General features: G+C 44.0%; 1 protein-coding gene across 2 annotated transcripts in view; it reads left to right on the top strand.

Moving 5' to 3' along the window:
* LOC134969515 (copine-7-like) overlaps window positions 1–26,700 on the top strand; it is a 600,833-nt gene that overhangs the window by 281,471 nt on the left and 292,662 nt on the right. Inside the window, exon 1 of one of the 2 annotated variants that reach the window (XM_063945514.1) lies at window positions 13,977–14,183. The exons of the other annotated variant lie outside the window; for it this stretch is intronic. The gene's annotated coding sequence lies outside the window, so the exon portion shown is untranslated. Of the gene's footprint in view, window positions 1–13,976; window positions 14,184–26,700 lie in introns of those variants that run through there. 2 annotated transcript variants of the gene reach the window in all.

Below are 26,700 nucleotides of genomic sequence, written 5' to 3'. Positions count from 1 at the left end.
TCTTTGGGGCGTACCCCAGATCGACATGATGGCCTCTCATCTCAACAAGAAGCTTCGGCGGTATTGTTCCAGGTCGAGGGACCCGCAAGCAGTGACGCCCTAGTGACTCCATGGGTGTTCCAGTCGGGGTTCGTGTTTCCTCCACTTCCACTCATCCCAAGAGTTCTAAAGCTTATAAGGAGAACAAGGGTTCAAGCGATCCTCATTGCTCCACACTGGCCAAAAAGGGCTTGGTACGTGGATCTTCTGGATCTACTGCAAGAAAAGCCGAGGCCTCTTCCTCTTCGGGAGGACCTGCTGCAGCTACGTTTGACGGCATGGAGGTTGAACGCCTGATACTAGCTCGGAAGGGCATTCCAAAGAAAGGTTATTCCTACCCTGATACAGGCTAGGAAAGGAGTAATGTCTAAACATTTCCATCGAATTTTGAAAAAATATGTATCTTGGTGTGAGTCCAAGAAATTTCCTGCGGTGGAGTTTCAACTGGGACGGTTTCTTCTCTTCCTACAAGCTGATGTGGATATGGGCCTGAAGTTGGGATCTATGAAGGTCCAGATTTCGGCCCTATCCATTTTCTTCCAGAAACAATTGGCTGCCCTCCCTGAGGTTCAGACCTTTTTGAAGGGAGTTCTGCACATCCAACCTCCCATTGTACCGCCTACGATGCCATGGGATCTTAACGTGGTGTTGCAGTTTCTCCAATCTGACTGGTTTGAGCCTCTACAGGAGGTCGAGGTCAAATTTCTTACGTGGAAGACTGTCACTTTGTTGGCTTTTGTAGCTAGACACTTTGTTGGCTAGACGTGTGTCGGAGTTGGGGGCTTTGTCCTGTAAAATCCCACACTAGATCCTCCACGAAGATAGAGCTGAGCTCCGGGCACGTCAGCAGTTTCTTCCGAAGGTTGTGTCGGCATTTCATATCAACCAACCTATTGTGGTGCCAGTGGCTACTGACTCCTCAATTTCATCAAAGTCCTTGGATGGTTAAGGGCTCTGAAAATATATGTGAAGAGGACTGCTTGTCACTGAAAATTGGACTCTCTGTTTGTTCTGTATGATCCCAAGAAACTTGGGTGTCCTGTTTCTAACCAGACGATCTCTCGCTGGGTCAGGTTCACTATCCAGCATGCGTATTCTACGGCAGGCTTGCCGTGACCTATGTCTGTCAAGGCCCACTCTACTCGTAAGGTGGGGTCTTCCTGGGCGGCTGCCCGTGGTGTCTCTGCGTTATAACTTTGCCGAGCTGCAACTTGGTCTGGGTCGAACACATTTGCAAAGTTCTACAAGTTCGATACTTTGGCCTCTGATGATCTGAAGTTCAGTCAATCAGTTCTGCAGGAGCTTTCGCGCTCTCCCTCCCGTTCTGGGAGCTTTGGTACATCCCCATGGTACTAATGTGGACCCCAGCATCCTCTAGGACGTAAGAGAAAATAGGATTTTGGTTACCTACCAGTAAATCCTTTTCTCGTAGTCCATAGAGGATGCTGGGGGCCCGCCCAGCGCATTGTTTTCCTGCAAATGTTATGTGGTTCAGTACAATTTTGTTTTAGTTGAGTACTGCATTGTTAATTGGTTAGTACTGTTTCAGCGGTTGCTGAGTTCTCAAGCTAAGTTAGCTTGATGTGCCTTGTATGTGTGAGCTGGTATGAATGGTATGAATCTCGCCACTATCTGTGTTAAATCCTTCTCTCGAAGATGTCCGTCTCCTCGGGCACAGTTTCTAGACTGAGTCTGGTAGGAGGGGCTTAGAGGGAGGAGCCAGCCCACACTCTCAAACTTTGAAAGTGCCAATGGCTCCTGGTGGACCCCGTCTATACCCATGGTACTAATGTGACTCCAGCATCCTCTACGGACTACGAGAAAAGGATTTACCGGTAGGTAACCAAAATCCTATTTTTATTTGGGAAAAGGACATGAGCCTGTAGGATAATCAGATCAGGTAAGGGGGCTCATTAGACTATTGGTCAGTGGGATTACAGTCAGGTGTCAGCTGGGTCCTTCTATCGATTGGAAAAGATAAGCTGTAGTCTCCGTTACCAAAGTCTGGTCATCACCACAGAGGCTGGCAGTATTATTATCCTGGTTTAATACTAGAGCGAATAGAAGTCACAGTTATTTTGTTCTTTTTAGGGGTTATAAAACAGAGGTCTTACCAGACATGTACGGTGGGAAATATTGCTTTGTTCCGTCATGTTTCCCACAAGGAATATTCACTGAACTTGGATTGACACAAATCTCTGACTGTACACTTCGGCCTGTCCATGAACCAAGCTCCATCTTATAACAGGATCAAACAGATCAACATCGTGACAATGTACAGGAAATTGTCATTTTAGTAAGCCCTGGTGGGCTGGTAAGCAAGATGGACAAACAAGAATAAAAGCAAAGATTATTTTGTTTCAAGAATTATCCCGATCAGGTTATAATTATGACAGGGACATAACAAGTATGATTAAGGCTTTTGTTGAAAATAGATGGCACCAATTACAGCGCTGTTAGAGTCTGAAATTCCCCTGATCTACACACAGGACAGGCAATCATATTGTAGTCAGCCATGTTACATTCAGCCATGTTGTAGGCAGCCAAGTTACAGTCAGCCATATTGTAGTCAGCCATGTTTAGGCAGCCATGTTTAGGCAGCAATATTGTAGTCAGTCATGTTTAGGCAGCCATATTGTAGTCAGTCATGTTTAGGCAGCCATATTGTAGTCAGTCATGTTTAGGCAGCCATATTGTAGTCAGCCATGTTTAGGCAGCAATATTGTAGTCAGTCATGTTTAGGCAGCCATATTGTAGTCAGTCATGTTTAGGCAGCCATATTGTAGTCAAAAAAGATAAATTACGTTTGCCAAAGCAGTTACCACTGAAAACTCTAGACAAATGTCTTAATTTGTACAAAAATATCAATATGGTTTTAGGTGGAGGCAGTTGCGCTCATTCGGATGGGGTGTGGACACAAAGTGCCCTGGTCTGCCAATAAGATGTGTCCACATCCCCAAGAATGTGGACCATGACCCCTGGGTGTCATTCAGTTTCTGCAAAGGGCCCTCGTATTCACTATGGATGTAGCCACACCCATCATGCTTGGCCAGGACTGAACTGCACTGGCCATCTGGCACTTCTGGCAAATGCCAGAAGAGCTGATGGGCCAGTCCAGCCACACAGCAGACATACAGACTGGGGCTGGTCGGGCTCTGCTTGGCCGCTTGGTATACAGAGACGGGTCGTGCTGCGAGGGCCCAGCACCTCTCTTGATGGCCCTGGGTGGAGGAGATAGATCCTCTTTATTTTCTTGCATTGTATATACAGGGAGGGAATTTATATGTTACGTTTGCTGCTGGGAAGTTTTTTTTTAATGAATAAAAGTAATGAAAAATTCCATCTATGTAGCAAAACATTCAAGCTATACAGGCTTTGGTCACCAGGGGGCAGCCATACTCTATTTCAGAATATGGGGATTTTCTTTTTCTATGTCTAAGTTCAGCCTTTCGTAGTTTATGTGCTGTGACAGAGCATTTAATTAGGGCCTGTGACAAGATCCTTAAACGCTGCACATCATGGACTAGAGACAGCTGTTTGTGTTTTAATTAACCCACTTCATGCATCTTTGGGGACTGTTCCCTTCTATGTCTCAGATCCAATTCATTAAATGGAGGGACCAGCTTCTCGCTAAGATGACCCTGCTAATTGGTGATTTCTGTGGTAGCCTGCGCTGTAATAAAACTATATTTCTATGTTATATCATAATTCCATGTCTACAACAGTACACGTGTGCGTTCTCTATACGTATCCCTTATATAATACCACGCCTGTGATGATTTAGTTCAGGGGTGGGGAACCTTTTTTCTACCAAGGTCCATTTGGATATTTATAAAATCCTTTCGGGGGCCATACAAAAATTCTCAACTTAAAAAATTACCCTGCCCCCAGTAGGTCTGCCCCTTAGAGGCACTGTGTGTGCGCGCCAAAAAAATGGGTGTGGCCAATTAAAATGGGACGTGATACACATATGCCCCCAAAAGTGCAGTGCCAGATCCACAATTGCCCCCACAGTGCCAGATCCACAATTGCCCCCACAGTGCCAGATCCACAATTGCCCCCACAGTGCCAGATCTACAATTACCCCCACAGTGCCAGATCCACAATTGGCCCACAGTGCCAGATACACAAATGCTCCCACAGTGCCAGATCCACAAATGCTCCCACAGTGCCAGATCCACAAATGCCCCCACAGTGCCAGATCCACAAATGCCCCCACAGTGCCAGATACACAATTGTCCCCACAGTGCCAGATACACAAATGCCCCCACAGTGCCAGATACACAAATGCCCCCACAGTGCCAGATACACAATTGCCCCCACAGTGCCATATACACAAATGCCCCCACAGTGCCATATACACAAATGCCCCCACAGTGCCAGATACACAAATGCCCCCACAGTGCCAGATACACAAATGCTCCCACAGTGCCAGATACACAAATGCCCCCACAGTGCCAGATCCACAAATGCCCCCACAGTGCCAGATACACAAATGCCCCCACAGTGCCAGATACACAATTGTCCCCACAGTGCCAGATACACAAATGCCCCCACAGTGCCAGATACACAAATGCCCCCACAGTGCCAGATACACAATTGCCCCCACAGTGCCATATACACAAATGCCCCCACAGTGCCATATACACAAATGCCCCCACAGTGCCAGATACACAAATGCCCCCACAGTGCCAGATACACAATTGCCCCCACAGTGCCATATACACAAATGCCCCCACAGTGCCAGATACACAAATGCCCCCACAGTGCCAGATACACAAATGCCCCCGCAGTGCTCACTGCTCCTGCAGCTCCATCCGGCGGCGGCGGTGTGTCTCAGCTGTCGTGTCAGGGCAGGGCAATCAGAGCTCGCTGACCGGCAGCAGCAGCTCCTGATTGGCTGCCGGTCCGCGAGCTCTGATTGGCTCACGAACCAGCGGCTGGTTTGAGATCCCACCCGCCGCTGCCGGACATAGTAGCTCTGCTCTCCTCCTTGCTCTAACAGTCGAGACACGCTGCCGCCAAACAGAGTGGCGGCATGTCTCGCTGCCAAACAAGCGGGTGGGCCGGAACAAACAGCTTTGCGGGCCGTATACGGCCCGTGGGCCGGAGGTTCCCCACCCCTGATTTAGTTAGTATTGTGCATGCTACTGCTGGTACACTTGCCAACATCAGAATATTGGATAGTACTGAACATTAAAGGGCATCTATGCCCTGTGCAAATTATTAGGCGATCGAGCTGAGTTTAGCTCATCGGGGAAATAACAAAACCCTTTCTAGAATGCAGATAATATTTACAACTCAATAGGGACCAATGCTAAGAACTAACCAATGTATTGGCCAGGCAGTCACTGGTAGTTAGCCATGAGTTACATGGTGCTCTAGGGCGGTAATTCAGAGTTGATCGCAGCAGCAAATTTGTTAGCAGTTGGGCAAAACCATGTGCACTGCAGGGGGGGGGGGGAGGGGGGGGGCAGATGTAACGTGCAGAGAGAGTTAGATTTGGGTGGGGTGTGTTCAAGCTGAAATCTAAATTGCAGTGTAAAAATAAAGCAGCCAGTATTTACCCTGCACAGAAACAATATGACCCATCCAAATCTAACTCTCTCTGCAAATGTTATATCTGCTCCACCTGCAGTGCACATGGGGGGTCATTCCAACCCGATCGCATGCAGCGGTTCTTCGCTGCGGTGCGAACGGGTCGGAACTGCGGCTGACGTCACAGCCGAGACCTTCATCGCTAGATCTGTCGCACTGGGTAAGTAGGTGCAGGGCTGGTCTTGTTTTGCGTGAAACTTTTTTAGCATACCAGGGCTGCACAAGCGATCACAGCCCTGCTATGCTAAGATACACTCCCCCATAGGCGGCATCAAGTTGATTGCACGAGCAGCAAAAAGTTGCTACGTGCGATCAACTCAGAATGACCCCCATGGTTTTGCCCAACTGCTAACAAATTTGCTGCTGCAATTAACTCTGAATTACTCCCCTAGGTGCACAGCAACCGCTGTCCAAGGTCCTGTCCGGCAGTAATGAGGATTGGAGGTGGCTGATGTTCACGCAGATCGTCTGCATTGTTTGAGAATATTGGGGACATGCAATGTATGGATATGGCAGATTTCTAACAAGGGAGTTTCATATAGTATACACCTGGGGCCTCACCACTGTAATGGGGCCCCATCTTTTCCTATTTATACTTGGGGACGGATTCCATCACAGTCAGTGAAAATGAGAATTTTTCACAGGGTTTTCTTTTGCTTTGTGCAATACATGAAAGGGTTACACTGCTGTCACCAGCGCTAATCCACGCCTGCAGTATGATTTCATTGCGGATGCTTCCAAAGGGGTGACGCTTGTTTAACAAAAATCGTGGCGTGCACCTATCTGCAGGGACTGGCCTGTTGGAGCATTGTTAACCCTTACTCTCCGAGCCAGTATCACAGACATTGCTGTTAGTTGCAGTATACCTTGGGGTCTATGTTATAATAATGCAGTGGTTCCCAAACTCGCTCCTCCAGGCACCTTACATCCAGGTTCTAAATATATCCATGCTTAACCACTGGTGATTTAATTAGTAGGTCAGTCAACTTGATTATACCGTGTGTGCACAAGCATGGATATCCTTAAAACCTAGACAGTTAAAGCGCATACACACAGTGCGATATAATTACCGATATGTATTATATAGTCCATATCGATAGAAAACATAGCAGGTGATTCAGACCTGATCGTAGCGCTACTGCGGGGGGACGCCCAGCACAGGGCTAGTCCGCCCCACATGTCAGACCCGGCCGCACCGCACAAATACAAAAGCATCGCACAGCGGCGATGCTTTTGTACTTGAAGAGTAACTCCCGGCCAGCGCAGCTCCTGCGGCTGGCCGGGAGTTACGTGTCGTTGTGATGGTTGCAGCGGCTGCGTGTGACATCACGCAGCCGCTGCGGCCCGCCCCCTGCATGGTCCGGCCACGCCTGCCTTGGCCGGACCACGCCCACAAAATGGCGGGCAAACGCCGCCGTTCCACCCCCTCCCGCCCAGTGACCGCCTTTGTCTGTCAATCAGGCAGAGGTGATCGCTGGGCTACAACAGCCATCGGCTGTCTGGCATGCGCCGGCGCACTTCTGATCTGATCACTGCGCTGCGATGAACGGCAGTGTGCGATCAGGTCAGAATTACCCCCTTACTGCATATCGCACCGTGTGTATACAGCTTGCGATGCTGATGTACAGTCCCGCGGGATCGGCATCGCAAGGAACAATAGACTGGCTCATACCAGACTATATTGGAGGCTCATGCCTTCGGCCAGATCGCATAGTCAATATGGACCGTAGCCTGATCGCACCATGGGGGTAATTCAGAGTTGATCACAGCAGCAAATTTGTTAGCAGTTGGGCAAAACCATGTGCACTGCAGGGGGAGCAGATATAACATGTGCAGAGAGAGTTAGATTTGGGTGGGTTATTTTGTTTCTGTGCAGGGTAAATACTGGCTGCTTTATTTTTACACTGCAATTTAGATTTCAGTTTGAACACACCCCACCCAAATCTAACTCTCTCTGCACATGTTACATATGCCCCCCCTGTAGTGCACATGGGGGGTAATTCTGAGTTGATCGCAGCAGCAAGTTTGTTAGCAATTGGGCAAAACCATGTGCACTGCAGTTGTTGCAGATATAACATTTGCAGAGAGAGTTATAGGCCCTACACACATGCCAATTTTTTTGAAAGATATGAACGATCTCGTTCATAAATGAATGAGAACTCGTTCATATCTTTCAGTGTGGAGGCTCCAGCGATGAACGATGCGCGGCCCCGCGCTCGTTCATCGCTGGTCCCCTGTCGGCTGTGCATGCAGGCCAATATGGACGATCTCGTCCATATTTGCCTGCACTTCAATGGAACCGCGTGACGGGCGGAGTGAAGAAACTTCACTCCCCCCGTCACTGCCCCCCCGCCGCCGGGTCGCCCGTCGGCCGTATCCGCCGTCGGGCAGCTCGGCGGCGGATCGGCTAGTGTGTAGGGCCCCTTAGATTTGGGTGGGTTATTTTGTTTCTGTGCAGGGTAAATACTGGCTGCTTTATTCTTACACTGCAATCTGGATTCCAGTTTGAACACACCCCATCCAAATCTAACTCTCTCTGCACATGTTACAACTGTTAACAAAATTGCTGCTGCGATCAACTTGGAATGACCACCATGGTTTTGCCCAACTGCTAACAAATTTGCTGCTGCGATCCACTCTGAATTAGGCTCCATGTGTATGCGGCTTAAGGGAGACTTGAGGACCAGGTTTGGGAAACCCTTTTATAAGGTATATATGGAGAAGAATGTGCATTCCCATTCTTTTCCTCTGTATTTGCTGTCTGCAGAGGGAGCCAGGGTGCACATGTATGGAATAAGATTAATCAATACCATGCATTATGTTGCAGCACCCTCTCCCCTTCTCCCTGTGCTGAAATCCTCTGTCACCTCTGAGTATTGCGCGGGGTTGTGAACACAGCTGCACTGTGGAAGAGCACTGCACCGGAGTGTCCTTACAATGCACTATTGGCTACAGGATGTGTGTGCAGAGCCGCTCAGGGTATCAGCTCTACTTTCTGCGGCACCGTGCAATCCAAACACAAGTGCCGTGGGCTCACCCAGCCCTAGTCATCATGGCCCTGCCAGCACTCCTCTCCCTTTCAGTTCCCTCTGACACTGTTTGCCTGCCCATGCATTGTATACACGATCATAGAGCTCTGTAAGGATTTCCACCATGCTTCTGCTAGGTCACCACGTTCCCACCCTTCCCCTGTTATCTCTCCTTTCCTGTATATTGTGCAGTTGCAATGATTGGTACTGTACTATGTGCTTATGCTATAATATGCCGCTGTTATTATGCAGACGCTCTTATTGTGAGATGTTTTCTTCGTCTTACCCTGTACAGTACTGCGGACACTTTGGGGGATATTCAATTGTTTGAAAAGTCAGTTGGGTGTCTGTTTTTTCCAATCTAATAGACAGGAAAACACAGACACACAACCGATTTTTTCAAACATTTGAATTCCCGCCTTTGTGTTGCCTTGTAAATAATATTTCTATATTCATATATCTGTCACATTTGTAGCATCCAGTACAACATGTGGTGCATCTGCTTGGGTGATTACAGTAAGTTGCTTGTGTTACATCCTCTGTGTGTGGCTTTTATAAATGAATTATTACAAGTTTAGGTAATTACATGTTGCACTTTGAAGGTGAATGGAAACGCGCCTGTGTTATTCCAGACTCTTGGCCACATGTATTAAATCTGTATCACCGGTAACAGTGTAGAAAAGGTGTGCTCTTCAGACAACCAATAAGACATTTGGTTTCATTTTATAGCCCACCGGTGCGTAACCCGCGTGTTGCAAGCCCAGTTGTGTCCCAGAACTTAGTTGCATAAAAATGCTTAGCATCACTGTTATCAGATGTACGCGATTCACTTGGAATCTGATTGGTTGATGTGGACAGCACCATCATACAGGGTAATGTAGAACTTAGTGCAAATGAGGGACAATAGAAAGAATAATAGAAAGTACACGACTTAGAGCACTGTCCAGCCACTCAGATTCATCTGTATCTCGGTCTCATCTCACTTGCAGCTTGATGAGTGTTTGTAGATAGTAGCGGGGAGCTCACAAGCATCTTGTGGATGTATAGACACAATTATGGGCTATTCTGAGGTGACAAGTCAGATCTCCTGCACCAAAGGTGGGAACGATGCATGTGCAGGTAATAGTGATTGCAGCTGCTCTCACACGTGGAAGGCTGGGGGCAGTACAGACTTATAGATGCGGCCGACTTTGAATATAGGTGGATGTTTGCTAGGATCTCTGATCTATGGAAGCATCCGGAATTGCTGCCGCTTTAGGTGAGACTCTGGGGTCCATTTATAAATAATCACATTCTCTTTGTGATCTGGCAGCAATATTAGCACCCTGGAACCCTCTTTTGGCGATTTCTGCGAGCTGCTTGGTAAATCTGGGAGCATCGCATCCCTCATAGAATTCTATGGGAAATGGAGGGATCGCAGCAGATATCTCTCTCCTTCATACATGCGGGTGATACTTGCGGGTGTCTCCTGAAAATGTTTTTTTTCCCCCCCCCGGGAATTAGACCCTCACACAAAGCATAAATGGATAGATGTATGAAGGTTCGTTATGGGTGGAAAGAGATATCCTCAAACGTTAAGGGGATACACATGGAGAGATCTAGATTGCTTAGAAGTTAAGCACGGATCTCTCCGTGTGTATGTCCCACAGCGACAGCGATGCGCGGCCCCACACGTCGCTATCGCCAGTGCTAGACTAGATTGGCACAATCTAGCACATCGCTCAGTTCACCCACGAGCGCCCCCCCCCCCCCCCCACCGTTCCTCCCTTCCTTGCTCAGCACACATCGCGCTGTGCTGAACCGGGGAGAGATGCCCGTGTGTACTGGCCATAATGTGCACTGATACAGTCCCCCCCCCCTCCCCCCCCCACACACACACACATGTATTATATGTGTGTACAATGATATCTAAAAGATAGCACCCCGATATGCGGGGAAATGCTGGAACGGTCAGTTGCCCAGACTGTTCCGACACCTGCAGCTAGCGATTATGACAGCTGCAGGCGTCGTTGCCCTATCTGTACAGCAGGGACAGTGATGTTCCAGGCTGCGGTGGGTGCCGGGGGCTGAGACACAGCTTTGCACTAGGCATGGTTCGCCGGAAGGGGGAGTTTTCACTTCCCCGCTTCAGCATGCAAGATGTTAATACATCATCGTCGATGTTCCTTCTTCATCAGTAATGAGAAGAAACATGTGGTTCTGGGGTAAAGAGTACTAAAGCCTTGGAGAGAGATAAAGAGGAGAGAGATAAACTACCAACCAACCAGCACCTGTCATTTTTCAAACACAGCCTGTAACATGGCGGATAGGAGCTGATTGCTGGTATTTTACCTCTCTCCACTCTAAGGCTTAGTACATCTGCCCCCTGCTATGCTTATAACTTCCGGTAGGGCATTTGTCAGGCTTTAAAACACAACCAATAAATACCACAGAGGACATCAATAAAACATCTTTTATACAAATACTATTTACATGGATATTATATATCTTACTCTTGTCCATGTCTGGGAGACTCACAAATTTTGGGGAATTCTCCTTCACTCCCAGGAGAACATGGAGGCCATCTTGGGTGGGCGGAGTGGGGGCTTCATGAGCTGATTCACTGAGATTATAGCCTTTATGTGATATTATACATAGGATTTTGTAATAACCACAATGATTTACCCCTCAACGTTGTGGCAAGCCACACTTATCCTGTTACACCCAATATAAGTATGAGGTGGAGATATGTATTTATAAGTGAGGTGAGTAAGAATAATGTCTCCCTCATACTCTTTGGTCTTCTAATACAATCACCAGGTTCAGAGTAAGTGAATTATCTGCAGACACAGAAAGTGATTTGCTGACAGGAAATAACCAGAAAATGACTTAAGAGTATCAGTCACTTCTATGGACTAGAAATGATGGGGAGGGGCTGTCTCTGGGACGGTCTTATATTCTGAATATTTACATTACACTCTCCCATGATAACCCTATAACAAAAACTGAAAGGGGTCCTCTCATATATCTGCAGAAGCCAAACGTGTCTTCATAACTATTTATCGTCAGTGACTGGTTAATTTGCTTTTATGATGTTTTGGAAGGAGCACAAGACACTGAAATCAATGCAAATCCACTGAGAGGTAATAAAGGATTAGATTAAATAACCATATGAGTTAGGAAGTATAGATCGTATGCAGAGAGTGATACAGGGAAAGTATATCTGCAGAGCTGTGTTTAATAGGACAATTTGTCTGAGGAATTATAATGGACATAAGAATTGTATTGACAGAGGCGAGAGTGTGTCATGCTGTATACTGTTGCTATAAGACACGGCTATAATAACCCAGTGTTTGCCGAAGCAGGCTCTAACCCCTTCCTCCAACCAGCAGATCTGTGGGGATCCTATGCCAGGGATCCCTTAGCTGTGAGGACGAGATCACCCCCAGTATAACAGACACTGGGGGATATGCACTAAACCTTGTAGAGTTATACAGTGGAGAGAGATAAAATACCAGCCAATCAGTTATTGTACCAGCCAAACGGTTATTGTACAGGCTGTGTTTGAAAACTGGCATGAGCTTATTAGTTGGTAGTTTATCTCTCTCCACTATCTCTCTCTCTAAGACTTAGTACATCTGCCCCACTGTTTCCCTATTCCATCTTAGACAAACAGAACCTGAGCTAGGTCACTTCTAACATAAACTCTGATTGGACGGAGCCACGACTGTGTCCACTTAGCATCAGTGTTAGAAACAACTGACTTTGCTCAACTTCATCCCTCCGCTTCTCTGAGTTGTCAATGACGAGCACCAGAAACAGATATGTGTGCCCACAGCCGTAGCAAGGCACAGAGCCAGTCTGGCCTGGCAAGCCCTGCCCACCGCCACTGGTGAATGTGACGTCATGACATCACAGAACAAGCGCTGGGAACAGGACGATGGGTCCCTAGACCAGTGGTTCCCAAACTGTGTGCCTAGGCACCCTGAGGTGCCTCAGGACACTTGCAGGGGTGCCTCGGATTGGTGACCCAGTACCAATTTAAATTATTTATTATCAATGTAGTAAGCAAAACCAGTGCTGGTGGCTGCCAATCATAAAATATGTGGTCATACAGAAGAAATTCCTGTCCCACACCACACAATTGAACCTAAGGATGACATATAAAAACAATTTACTTCATGTGATATTTATTGTAAATCTCTCAATAGAAAAACTTTTGGCCTAGGGGTGCAGTGAATTTTTTTTTTGATACTCTAGGGCGCCGTGATTCAATAAAGTTTGGGAACCACTGCCCTAGGTGACAGTACTGGTCACACACACATGGCATGATACACAACTAGTGCTACATATAAAAGTCAGTCAGGTATTGTCCTGCCTACATTGAATTGTTGTATGTAAACATTAATAGGCAATGTTATTACATATCTCCTAGTAATTCAGATAATTTTGGTGCAAGTTAGAATAATGAAAGCAATGTCTGGTTGCTAACGGTTACACCACAAGTACTGTCTGCTCCAAACTATTAAATAAACCTTATTAAAGGGTACCTGTTATGTAAAGCCTAATTAAAATGCCTGCTTCCCAAAACGACATGTCACTGAATGGCACACAGCCTCGCTCCCAATGAGGTATGGCGTCACGCTGATGTCAGTGGCACTCTCCTCGCTGCTTACTGGGGCTTTTATCATACACATAGCGTGGAGCCTATGCCAGCAGCCTGAAAGACTGATTACTGCATGCTGACATGTGACAGGGAGAACACAGAGGATGTTATACACAGTTCATGTCTATTATATTCTGTCTGTTCAGTTATCAGTAATAGGTACTGTAGGTCCTCGTCTCAGCAACTATAAAAGACAAAAGGGGTCTATTTACTAAGCCTTGGATGGAGATAAAGTCCTAACCAACCAGCTCCTGTCATTTTTCAAACACAGCCTGTGACATGACGTTAGGAGCTGATTGGCTGTTACTTTATCTCTGTCCACTATCTATCTATCTATCTATCTATCTATCTATCTATCTATCTATCTATCTGTCTATCTAATTCATTCCAATCACATGCCAACCTTTAGTTCTTTGTGGGAGTTTGCATAGCTGAATACCCCTACTTAATGCTGCATTTGCTCTATCACAGCTACAGTAACTTCCTGAGGAATACTGTGTATGAGTATGTCAGTGTTCATTAATTGTACAGCACTGTGGGACTTGGTGGTGGTTTCTAGGGGGCTCCATGCTCATGTAGCGCTGCAGAAACATGAATGGGTGCAATACAGAAGTCTCTCAGAATTAGGGATGATTGTGATGAGGCATTCTGGGTCAGATAGGCTGGGAGGCAGCACACAGCCTGCAGTCTGGCAGTGAAGGAGTTAGTGTAGAGGAAGGCTCCCTCTCTGGGTTTACAGGATGAACTGCAGGCTCTGTGAGATTCCCTGGGAAACGGAACCAGATAGCGAACAGGCTACTCTGCGCAGATCAGCTCTATCTGCCCATCACAGCCATTCAGCAGAGCAGGCAGAGTACCACTGGGAGCAGCAGGTGAGAACCAGGACTCCCAGTACAGACTGGGGGATATCTGTCATTGTGCATATGTTTCTGTAGGGGCTGGCTGGCTGTGGGTGGCTGGAAGATGTTGTTGCGTTTGAGGTGTGGAAGACCTCACAAGTCTCTTTTTTGCTTAAGACAGAAACCGGAGACTGAGGCTTTAGGACTGTGGGGCAAACCCACCAAAGGTAGAGGAGTCTCTGGGATAGTTTAGCTTTGCATGATTTTGGATAGAACTACCTACCAAAGGAACATATGAGGTGTGGAAGAAGGATGCTTTGGGTGGGGACTTTCCAGGGTTGGTGCGTGGGGTTAAAAAATATGGGGTAGAGAGGGTGCGTGGAGGTCAGGGGTGGACTGGAAACAATGCAAGAGATGGGGCGAGGTATGGAAATGCTGGAGATATGATATTGCATGAGGGAGGAGAGGAGCTGAAGTTGACAGTGGGGTGTAAAGTGAATCCACAGGGTTAGGGGTGTGGGGGAGTAAAGAACTGAGGGCGGTATGGCATATGTTGATTGGTAATGAGGTTATGAGTGGACTTATTCCCTCCGATCAGAAGCGTAAAGTAGGAAAAGCTGCAATAAGTGAGGATATGGTATAATTGCTGGAAGTGCTTTTCATGTGTGGTCGCAGGAGAGCGAGCAGAGGCGCAGGGTAGGTGGTAGAAAGGGAGATTGTGAATGAGAATAAGGGGGTGACTGCAGCTGCTGGGTAACATGCAAGGTACGTAGTGAACATTAAATATTAGTGTTGTTGATACAGAATTAAACTGAGGGGTTACAGAATTGTCAGTGTAGACACAGTATAAACTAAGAGAGGAGGCTGAGATGTTGGGGTACAGCATGGTACACATAGAATTGAGGTACAATGTAGTGAGTGGGGTACAGGATGAGACTATGGGTATAATATAATGAACGGAGGTGTGAGATAAGATATGAGGTACACTGGAGTGATGAGAATATGGGTATAATATAATGAACGGAGGTGTGAGATTAGATATGAGGTACAATGTAGTGATGAGAATATGGGTATAATATAATGAACAGGATGAGAATATGGGTATAATATAATGAGTGGAGGTGTGAGATAAGATATGAGGTACAATGTAGTGAGTGGGGTACAGGATGAGAATATGAATATAATATAATGAGCAGAGGTATGAGGTACAATGTAGTGAGTGGGGTACAGGATGAGAATAGGGATATAATATAATGAGCGCAGGTGTGAGATAAGAATTGAGGTACAATGTAGTGAGTGGGATCCAGGATGAGAATATGGGTATAATATAATGAGTGGAGGTGTGAGATAAGAATTGAGGTACAATGTAGTGAGCAGGGTACAGGATGACAATATTGGTATAATATAATGAATGGAGGTATGAGATAAGATATGAGGTACAATGTAGTGAGTGTGGTAAACATAGAAACATAGAATTTGTCGGCAGATAAGAACCACTTGGCCCCTTTTTTTTTTTTTTAATATTATTTTTATCTCTAACCTTATTTAATCCTTATTTCTTTGTAAGGATATCCTTATGTCTATCCCATGCATGTTTAAATTGCTCTACTGTCTTAGCCTCTACCACCTCTGATGGGAGGCTATTCCACTTGTCCACTACCCTTTCTGTGAAATAATTTTTCCGCAAATTTCCCCTGAACCTCCCCCCTTCCAGTCTCAGTGCATGTCCTCGTGTCCTATTGCTTCTCTTCATTTGGAGAATGTTTCCCTCCTGGACTTTGTTAAAACCCTTGATATATTTGAAAGTTTCTATCATGTCCCCCCTTTCCCTTCTCTGCTCCAAACGATACATATTGAGATTTCTTAGTCTTTCTGGGTATGTTTTGTGATGTAGGCCATGCACCATTTTAGTTGCCCTCCTTTGTACAGTTTCTAATGTATTAATATCCTTTTGAAGATATGGCCTCCAGAACTGAATACAGTATTCTAGATGAGGCCGTACCAATGACCTATACAGTGGCATTATTACTTCTTTCTCTCTGCTGCTGATTCCTCTCCCAATGCAGCCAAGCATCTGACTAGCCTTCCTCATTGCCTTGTTACATTGCTTACCTGCCTTTAAGTCATCTGAAATAGTGACTCCTAGATCCCTTTCCTCCTCAGTAGTTTCCAGTATAGTGCCATTAATACTGTATTTAGCTTTAGGATTTTTGTGACCCAAGTGCATGATTTTGCATTTTTTGGCATTAAACTGTAATTGCCAGACTCTTGACCATTCCTCTAATCTACCTAGATCCTCAATCATTTGTTTTACCCCACCTGGTGTGTCTACCCTGTTGCATACCTTTGTGTCATCTGCAAAAAGGCATACTTTCCCTTTAAATGCCATTTGCAATGTCACCAATAAAAATATTAAAAAGCACTGGTCCAAGTACAGATCCCTGGGGTACTCCACTGGTAACATTTCCCTCCTGTGAATGCACTCCATTTACCACAACTCTCTGTTTTCTATCCTTCAACCAAGATCTTATTCATTCAATAATCCTAATATCCAATCCCAAACTTTCAAGTTTATTTAGCAGTCTGCGATGTGGAACTGTGTCAAAAGCCTTACTAAAGTCTAGATAAGCTATATCCATGGCTCCACCTTTATCCATCACTATAGTCACACAATCAAAAAAGTCAATAAGATTTGTTTGACATGATCTCTCCCCAGTGAATCCATGCTGTTTGGGATCCAGTAAATTGCCGGATTTGAGATAATCTACAACTCTTTCTTTTAAGAGTGTTTCCATCAATTTCCCTACTACTGATGTAAGACTCACTGGTCTGTAGTTGTTTGCCTCTTCCTTGCTTCCACTTTTGTGCAGTGGGACTACGTTTGCTCTTTTCCAGTCCCCTGGAATTACTCCTGTAGCTAATGACTGGTTGAATAATTCTGTCAATGGTGCTACCAGCACCTCTTTAAGTTCTTTTAGTATCCTTGGATGTATCCCATCTGGCCCCATAGATTTGTCCACTTTCAGCTTTGAGAGTTCTGTTAGGACCTTCTCCTTTGTAAATGTACTTGTTTCATTTTCCTGAATATCCCTGCAACTTAACTGTGGCCCCTTCCCCTCTCTTTCAGTAGTAAATACTGAGCAAAAATAATCATTAAGATGATCTGCTATTAAATTGTCTTCTTCAACAAGACTCCCAGTGTCCGTCTTTAGTTTTATAATTCCGCCTTTTGTTTTTCTCCTTTCGCTTATATACCTAAAAAAAGTTTTGCCTCCTTTACCCACTGACTGGGCCATTTTCTCCTCAGCTTGTGCCTTTGCACATCTGATTACCTTCTTTGTCTCCTTCTGTCTAACAAGATATATCTTTTTGTCTTCATTATTTTGTGTCTGCTTATATTTCCTAAAAGCCATCTTTTTTGCTCTCACAATATTTGCTACTTCTTTTGCAAACCACACTGGCTTCCTTTTCCTTGTGTTTTTCCTAACAGTTTTGATACAAAAACACTAAAAAGGAGCGCTTGATTAAATTTGCATACTGTGTTGAACGCACATACCTGTAAAAGAAATTTTTTGGTTAAAAAATGTTTAAGCTCTTTTGTGAAAAAGTGGTGGAACGGAGACAATTGATAATATCTGTAAACCAATTGTGATTATACCGGACAGTCTTTTTTCACGGGTAAAACTATCCCTGCTGTCCCTAATGGTACCTCTTGCGGCTTGCTGTTGATGGCATCAGTGTGCATCAGCGTGCACCACGGGTGTTGTATGTTCCGTTTCTCCCGTTGTTACGGCTGGTCCGGCTCCGTGTCACTCGTGCGGCGTGCTTGCTTGGACGCGTATCAGCATGTCAGTGTTAGCATACACTGAAAAGATGTTCTCCGTCTCTGCACCATACAAAGTCTCCAACGCGTTTCGGGTTATCAAAACCCTTTAACTAGGATGTTATTTTTGTATATGAACTTCCTATTTATACTTAAAAAACTTTTTTGAATTTACTTAAAAACAGGAAATGTTCCAAAAGGAAGTTATAAATAAAAAGCGGTAACCATGTGCCCTTATATTATCTATAGGGTAAAAACAATTTTTTAAATTAATTACCGTATTTGCCGGCGTATAAGACGACTGGGCGTATAAGACGACCCCCAACATTTCCATTCAAAATATATAGTTTGTTATATACTCGCCGTATAAGACTACCCCCTTCCACACACCAAATAAAACGTAAAAGAACATCAGATTTGTGACATACTGTATATTATGACCTGATAAGAGATTTGGATAGGGAGTATTTATCAAGGTATGCATACGAAGGGGGGAGGGGGCGAGGAGAAAGTTGTAAAATGTATAAAAGTATACCCCTGTGTGCATTTAGTGTTTCACATGAGTGCCATTAGTATTAGTGCCATTACAGTACCTGTCATTGTCACCATTGTACGGCCACAACGCGACTGCAGCGCCTCCAGCCAGTCCCTGCATCTCCCTGTAATTGGCACTAGTGACCCGCCGCGGCCGCACTGGATATCGCGCGATACTGGATGGTGAGTAGAATGAGGTGGGCGGGCATCGGGAGGCCACTATGGGCACCGGGCGAGTATCGGAAGGCCACTACTGCAGCTATGTCTATCCCAACTGAAGTGCACCCGGCGTATAAGACGACCCCCCCACTTGGAAGCATGTTTTTCAGGGCAAAAAAGTAGTCTTATACGCCAGCAAATACTGTATTTGGTATGGCGTTCAATGAAATTAATGAATTGTGTTGATGATTTAATAAATGAAATTAGTTGTCTAATAGTTGTCTAATAGGAAAGCATTTACATCTATTTCCACATTTAGTCCTTCTGGTTGTAAGGTCCATCAACAGCAAGCCGCAAGAGGTACCACAAAATAGCTTAAACATTTTTTAACCAAAAAATTTATTTTACAGGTGTGTGCGTTCAACACAGTATGCAAATTTAATCAAGCGCTCCTTTTTAGTGTTTTTATTATTGTTTATCGTACGGAGCTGCTATTATAAACATAAGCGCGGTTATTATCTTATTTTATTAGTTTTGATACAAAGGTCTGTTGCCTTCAATATTGCACATTTTAATGTTTCCCACCTCTCCTGCACTGTTTCCAAGTTCCTCCACTCTGCCAAAGAATCGCTTACACATTTTCCCATCCCTACATAATCAGCCTTCCTAAAATCCAACACCTTTGTTTTTGTATGGGACGAGTCAGTCTCTGTCTTAATGCTGAACCATACTGCTTGATGATCACTGGATCCCAGGTTTTCACCCACTTTTACGTCCGATAATCTGTCTCCATTTGTAAGTATTAAGTCTAATATTGCGTCTTTCCGAGTGGGCTCCCTCACCAGTTGGTGGAGGGATGCTCCCTGAAGGGAATTTAAAATGTTCCTACTTCTAGTGGAACTAGCAACAGACACCTCCCAGTTTACATCAGGAAGATTAAAGTCTCCCATGATTATTACCTCTCCTTTTAATGCCATTTTAGTTATGTCCTGCAATAGGTTCTTGTCAAGTTCCTCTTCCTGACCTGGTGGCCTGTATATCACGCCAATACGAATAATCAACTTTTCCCCTGTTTCTATGGTCACCCAAAGGGCCTCAGTTTTTTCTTCAATACTTTGTATTAATGTAGTATTTATGGCATTTTTTACATACATTGCTACCCCTCCTCCGATTTTTCCAATTCTGTCCTTCCTAAATAAAGTATATCCCGGTATAGCTATGTCCCAGTCATGATTTTCATTGTACCATGACTCTGTAATTGCCACAATGTCTAGATCATCCCTTGTCATTATTGCAGTTAGTTCTGGGATTTTATTTCCTAAGCTCCTAGCATTTGCACACATAGCTTTTAGAGTTTTGTTTGTGCTTTTTCTGTTCCTAGCTATGTTCTTCTCTCTGCCTATTTTTATTTGGTTTTGATCTGAATTATCTTCTGTTGCTGTGAATATGCTTCCTATTCCCTTTGCCTGCAGAAACAATACCTCTGTGTTGGGGGAGCAGATTTCTTTATTCCTGTTTGGTTCACTGCCCCCCTTTGTTAGTTTAAATAGTTCTTGATGAAGCATCCAAACTGTTCAGTTAGTATTCTTGTTCCCCTTGAAGATGGGTGCAGGCCGTCACTTTTGTATAAGCTCCTATCTTGCCAGATGGTGTGACTGTGGCCTATAAATCCAAATCTCTCCTCATTGCACCATGTCCTTAGCCAAACATTGAAGTTTCTGATGCAATGAGTTCTGTCTTCCCCTCTGTGTACTGGCAATACTTCTGAAAAAGATACAGTGGTTGCCACCTGCTTCAGAGCAGTCCGTAACTTCCTAAATTCATCTTTTACAGCCATGAGTTCAGCATTTGCCAGGTCATTTGTCCCTAGGTGGACAATGACATCCACCTCCCCATCTTTTCTTGCTGCCTTTACAATTCTTAGCATGCGCTCTTTATCCCTTGGAGCTGTGGCTCCAGGTAAGCACCTTACTTGTTTCTCTACTTCATTTGCATTTCCCAGATGTATTCCTCTAATAATGGAATCTCCCAAGAGAAGTGCAGTCCTTTTTGGAGATGCAATTTTCCTGTTCCATTTCCTGTTCCTATAGTTGGTAGAAGTCCCCATATCCTACAGGATGAGAATGTGGGTATAATATAATGAGCGGAGGTGTAAGATACGATATGAGGTACAATGTAGTGAGCGAGGTACAGGATGAGAATATGGGTGTAATATAATGAGCAGAGGTGTGAGATAAGAATTGAAGTACAATGTAGTGAGTGGGGTACAGGATGAGAATATGAGTATAATACAATGAGCAGAGGTATGAGATAAGAATTGAGGTACAATGGAGAGAGTGGGGTACAGGATGAGAATATGGGTATAATATAATGAGCGGAGGTGTGAGATAAGAATTGAGGTACAATGTAGTGAGCGGGGTACAGGATGAGAATATGGGTATAATATAATGAGCGGAGGTGTGAGATAAGATATGAGGTACAATGTATTGAGTGGGGTACAGGATGATAATGTGGGTATAATATAATGAGCGGAGGTGTGAGATAAGATATGAGGTACAATGTAGTGAGTGGGGTACAGGATGAAAATTTGTGTATAATATAATAAGCAGAGGTGTGAGATAAGATATGAGGTACAATGTAGTGAGTGAGGTACAGGATGAGAATATGGGTATAATATAATGAGCGTAGGAGGTGTGAGATACGATATGAGGTACAATGTAGTGAGTGGGGTACAGGATGATAATGTGGGTATAATATAATGAGCAAAGGTGTGAGATATGAGGTACAATGTAGTGAGTGGGGTACAGGATAAGAATATGGGTATAATATAATGAGCGGAGGTGTGAGATACGATATGAGGTACAATGTAGTGAGCGAGGTACAGGATGAGAATATGGGTATAATATAATGAGCAGAGGTGTAAGATACGATATGAGGTACAATGTAGTGAGCGAGGTACAGGATGAGAATATGGGTATAATATAATGAGCAGAGGTGTGAGATAAGAATTGAAGTACAATGTAGTGAGTGGGGTACAGGATGAGAATATGAGTATAATACAGTGAGCGGAGGTATGAGATAAGAATTGAGGTACAATGGAGAGAGTGGGGTATAGGATGAGAATATGGGTATAATATAATGAGCGCAGGTGTGAGATAAGAATTGAAGTACAATGTAGTGAGTGGGGTACAGGATGAGAATATGGGTATAATATAATGAGCAGAGGTGTGAGATAAGAATTGAGGTACAATGTAGTGAGCGGGGTACAGGATGAGAAAATGGGTGTAATATAATGAGCGGAGGTGTGAAATAAGATATGAGGTACAATGGAGTGAGCGGGGTCCAGGATGAGAATATAGGTATGATAATGAGCGGAGGTGTGAGATAAGAATTGAGGTACAATGGAGTGAGTAGGGTACAGGATGAGAATATTGGTATAATATTTTGAGCGGAGGTGTGTGATAAGAATTGAGGTACAATGGAGTGAGTGGGGTACAGGATGAGAATATTGGTATAATATTTTGAGCAGAGGTGTGAGATAAGAATTGAGGTACCATGTAGTGAGTGAGCTACAGGATGAGAATATGGGTGTAATTTAATGAGCGGAGGTATGAGATAAGATATGAGGTACAATGGAGTGAGTGGGGCACAGGATGAGAATGTGGGTGTAATATAATGAGCGGAGGTGTGAAATAAGATATGAGGTACAATGTAGTGAGCTGGGTCCAGGATGAGAATATAGGTATGATAATGAGCGGAGGTGTGAGATAAGAATTGAGGTACAATGGAGTGAGTGGGGTACAGGATGAGAATATTGGTATAATATATTGAGCGGAGGTGTGTGATAAGAATTGAGGTACAATGTAGTGAGCGGGGTACAGGATGAGAATATGGGTATAATATAATGAGCGGAGGTGTGAGATAAAATATGGGGTACAATGTAGTGAGCGGGGTACAGGATGAGAATATGGGTATAATATAATGAGCGGAGGGGTGAGATAAGATATGAGGTACAATGTATTGAGCGGGGTACAGGATGAAAATATGGATATAATATAATGAGCGGAGGTATGAGATCAGTTATGAGGTTCAATGTAGTGAGTGGGGTACAGGATGAGAATATGAGCATAATATAATGAGCAGAGGTGTGAGATAAGAATTGAGGTACAATGTAGTGAGTGGGGTACAGGATGAGAATGGGTACAATATAATGAGCAGTGGGGTGAGATAAGATATGAGGTACAATGTAGCGAGTGGGGTACAGGATGAGAATGTGGGTATAATATAATGAGCGGAGGTGTGAGATAAGATTTGAGGTACAATGTAGTGAGTGGGGTACAGGATTAGACTATGGGTATAATATAATGAGCGAAGGTGTGAGATAAGAATTGAGGTACAATGTAGTGAGTGGGGAACAGGATGAGAATATGGGTATAATATAATGAGCAGAGGTATGAGGTATGATGGATTGAGTGAGTGTGGTACTGGAAGAGAATATGGGTATAATATAATGAGCAGAGGTATGAGGTACAATGTAGTGAGTGTGGTACAGGATGAGAATATGGATATAATATAATGAGCGAAGGTGTGAGATAAGATTTGAGGTACAATGTAGTGAGTGGGGTACAGGATGAGACTATGGGTATAATATAATGAGCGAAGGTGTGAGATAAGAATTGAAGTACAATGTAGTGAGTGGGGAACAGGATGAGAATATGGGTATAATATAATGAGCAGAGGTATGAGGTATGATGGATTGAGTGAGTGTGGTACAGGAAGAGAATATGGGTATAATATAATGAGCAGAGGTATGAGGTACAATGTAGTGAGTGTGGTACAGGATGAGAATATGGGTATAATATAATGAGCGGAGGTGTGAGATAAGAATTGAGGTACAATGGAGTGAGTGGGGTACAGGATGAGAATATGGGTATAATATAATGAGCGGAGGTGTGAGATAAGAATTGAGGTACAATGGAGTGAGTGGGGTACAGGATGAGAATATGGGTATAATATAATGAGCGGAGTTGTGAGATAAGTTATGAGGTACAATGTAGTGAGTGGGGTACAGGATGAGAATATGGGTATAATATAATGAGCAGAGGTATGAGGTACAATGTAGTAAGTGGGGTACAGGATGAGAATATAGGTATAATATAATGAGCAGGGGTATGAGGTACAATGTAGTGAGTGGGGTACAGGATGAGAATAGGGATATAATATATTGAGCGGAGGTGTGAGATAAGTTATGAGGTACAATGTAGTGAGTGGGGTACAGGACGAGAATATGGGTATAATATAATGAGCAGAGGTATGAGGTACAATGTAGTGAGTGGGGTACAGGATGAGAATATAGGTATAATATAATGAGCAGAGGTATGAGGTACAATGTAGTGAGTGGGGTACAGGATGAGGATAGGGATATAATATAATGAGCGGAGGTGTGAGATAAGTTATGAGGTACAATGTAGTGAGCGGGGTACAGGATGAGAATATGGGTATAATATAATGAGCAGAGGTATGAGGTTCAATGTAGTGAGTGGGGTACAGGATGAGAATATGGGCATAATATAATGAGCAGAGGTGTGAGATAAGAATTGAGGTACAATGTAGTGAGTGGGGTACAGGATGAGAATGGGTACAATATAATGAGCAGTGGGGTGAGATAAGATATGAGGTACAATGTAGCGAGTGGGGTACAGGATGAGAATGTGGGTATAATATAATGAGCGGAGGTGTGAGATAAGATTTGAGGTACAATGTAGTGAGTGGGGTACAGGATTAGACTATGGGTATAATATAATGAGCGAAGGTGTGAGATAAGAATTGAGGTACAATGTAGTGAGTGGGGAACAGGATGAGAATATGGGTATAATATAATGAGCAGAGGTATGAGGTATGATGGATTGAGTGAGTGTGGTACAGGAAGAGAATATGGGTATAATATAATGAGCAGAGGTATGAGGTACAATGTAGTGAGTGTGGTACAGGATGAGAATATGGATATAATATAATGAGCGAAGGTGTGAGATAAGATTTGAGGTACAATGTAGTGAGTGGGGTACAGGATGAGACTATGGGTATAATATAATGAGCGAAGGTGTGAGATAAGTTATGAGGTACAATGTAGTGAGCGGGGTACAGGATGAGAATATGGGTATAATATAATGAGCAGAGGTATGAGGTACAATGTAGTGAGTGGGGTACAGGATGAGAATAGGGATATAATATAATGAGCGGAGGTGTGAGATAAGTTATGAGGTACAATGTAGTGAGTGGGGTACAGGACGAGAATATGGGTATAATATAATGAGCAGAGGTATGAGGTACAATGTAGTGAGTGGGGTACAGGATGAGAATATAGGTATAATATAATGAGCAGAGGTATGAGGTACAATGTAGTGAGTGGGGTACAGGATGAGAATAGGGATATAATATAATGAGCGGAGGTGTGAGATAAGTTATGAGGTACAATGTAGTGAGCGGGGTACAGGATGAGAATATGGGTATAATATAATGAGCAGAGGTATGAGGTTCAATGTAGTGAGTGGGGTACAGGATGAGAATATGGGCATAATATAATGAGCAGAGGTGTGAGATAAGAATTGAGGTACAATGTAGTGAGTGGGGTACAGGATGAGAATGGGTACAATATAATGAGCAGTGGGGTGAGATAAGATATGAGGTACAATGTAGCGAGTGGGGTACAGGATGAGAATGTGGGTATAATATAATGAGCGGAGGTGTGAGATAAGATTTGAGGTACAATGTAGTGAGTGGGGTACAGGATTAGACTATGGGTATAATATAATGAGCGAAGGTGTGAGATAAGAATTGAGGTACAATGTAGTGAGTGGGGAACAGGATGAGAATATGGGTATAATATAATGAGCAGAGGTATGAGGTATGATGTATTGAGTGAGTGTGGTACAGGAAGAGAATATGGGTATAATATAATGAGCAGAGGTATGAGGTACAATGTAGTGAGTGTGGTACAGGATGAGAATATGGATATAATATAATGAGGGAAGGTGTGAGATAAGATTTGAGGTACAATGTAGTGAGTGGGGTACAGGATGAGACTATGGGTATAATATAATGAGCGAAGGTGTGAGATAAGAATTGAGGTACAATGTAGTGAGTGGGGAACAGGATGAGAATATGGGTATAATATAATGAGCAGAGGTATGAGGTATGATGGATTGAATGAGTGTGGTACAGGAAGAGAATATGGGTATAATATAATGAGCAGAGGTATGAGGTACAATGTAGTGAGTGTGGTACAGGATGAGAATATGGGTATAATATAATGAGCGGAGGTGTGAGATAAGAATTGAGGTACAATGGAGTGAGTGGGGTACAGGATGAGAATATGGGTATAATATAATGAGCGGAGTTGTGAGATAAGTTATGAGGTACAATGTAGTGAGTGGGGTACAGGATGAGAATATGGGTATAATATAATGAGCAGAGGTATGAGGTACAATGTAGTGAGCGGGGTACAGGATGAGAATATGGGTATAATATAATGAGCAGAGGTATGAGGTACAATGTAGTGAGGGTGGTACAGGATGAGAATAGCGGTATAATCTAATGAGCGGAGGTGTGAGATAAGTTATGAGGTACAATGTAGTGAGCGGGGTACAGGATGAAAATATGGGTATAATATAATGAGCAGAGGTATGAGGTACAATGTAGTGAGTGGGGTACAGGATGAGAATATGGGTATAATATAATGAGCAGAGGTATGAGGTACAATGTAGTGAGTGTGGTACAGGATGAGAATAGGGGTATAATATAATGAGCGGAGGTGTGAGATAAGTTATGAGGTACAATGTAATGAGTGGGGTACAGGATGAGAATATGGGTATAATATAATGAGCAGAGGTATGAGGTACAATGTAGTGAGTGGGGTACAGGATGAGAATATAGGTATAATATAATGAGCAGAGGTATGAGGTACAATGTAGTGAGTGGGGTACAGGATGAGAATAGGGATATAATATAATGAGCGGAGGTGTGAGATAAGTTATG

Source organism: Pseudophryne corroboree, chromosome 11, assembly GCF_028390025.1.
Source record: "Pseudophryne corroboree isolate aPseCor3 chromosome 11, aPseCor3.hap2, whole genome shotgun sequence".
NCBI lineage: Eukaryota > Metazoa > Chordata > Amphibia > Anura > Myobatrachidae > Pseudophryne > Pseudophryne corroboree.
Note: the sequence above shows the minus strand (reverse complement) of the source record. Positions and strands in the feature narration are given on the sequence as shown.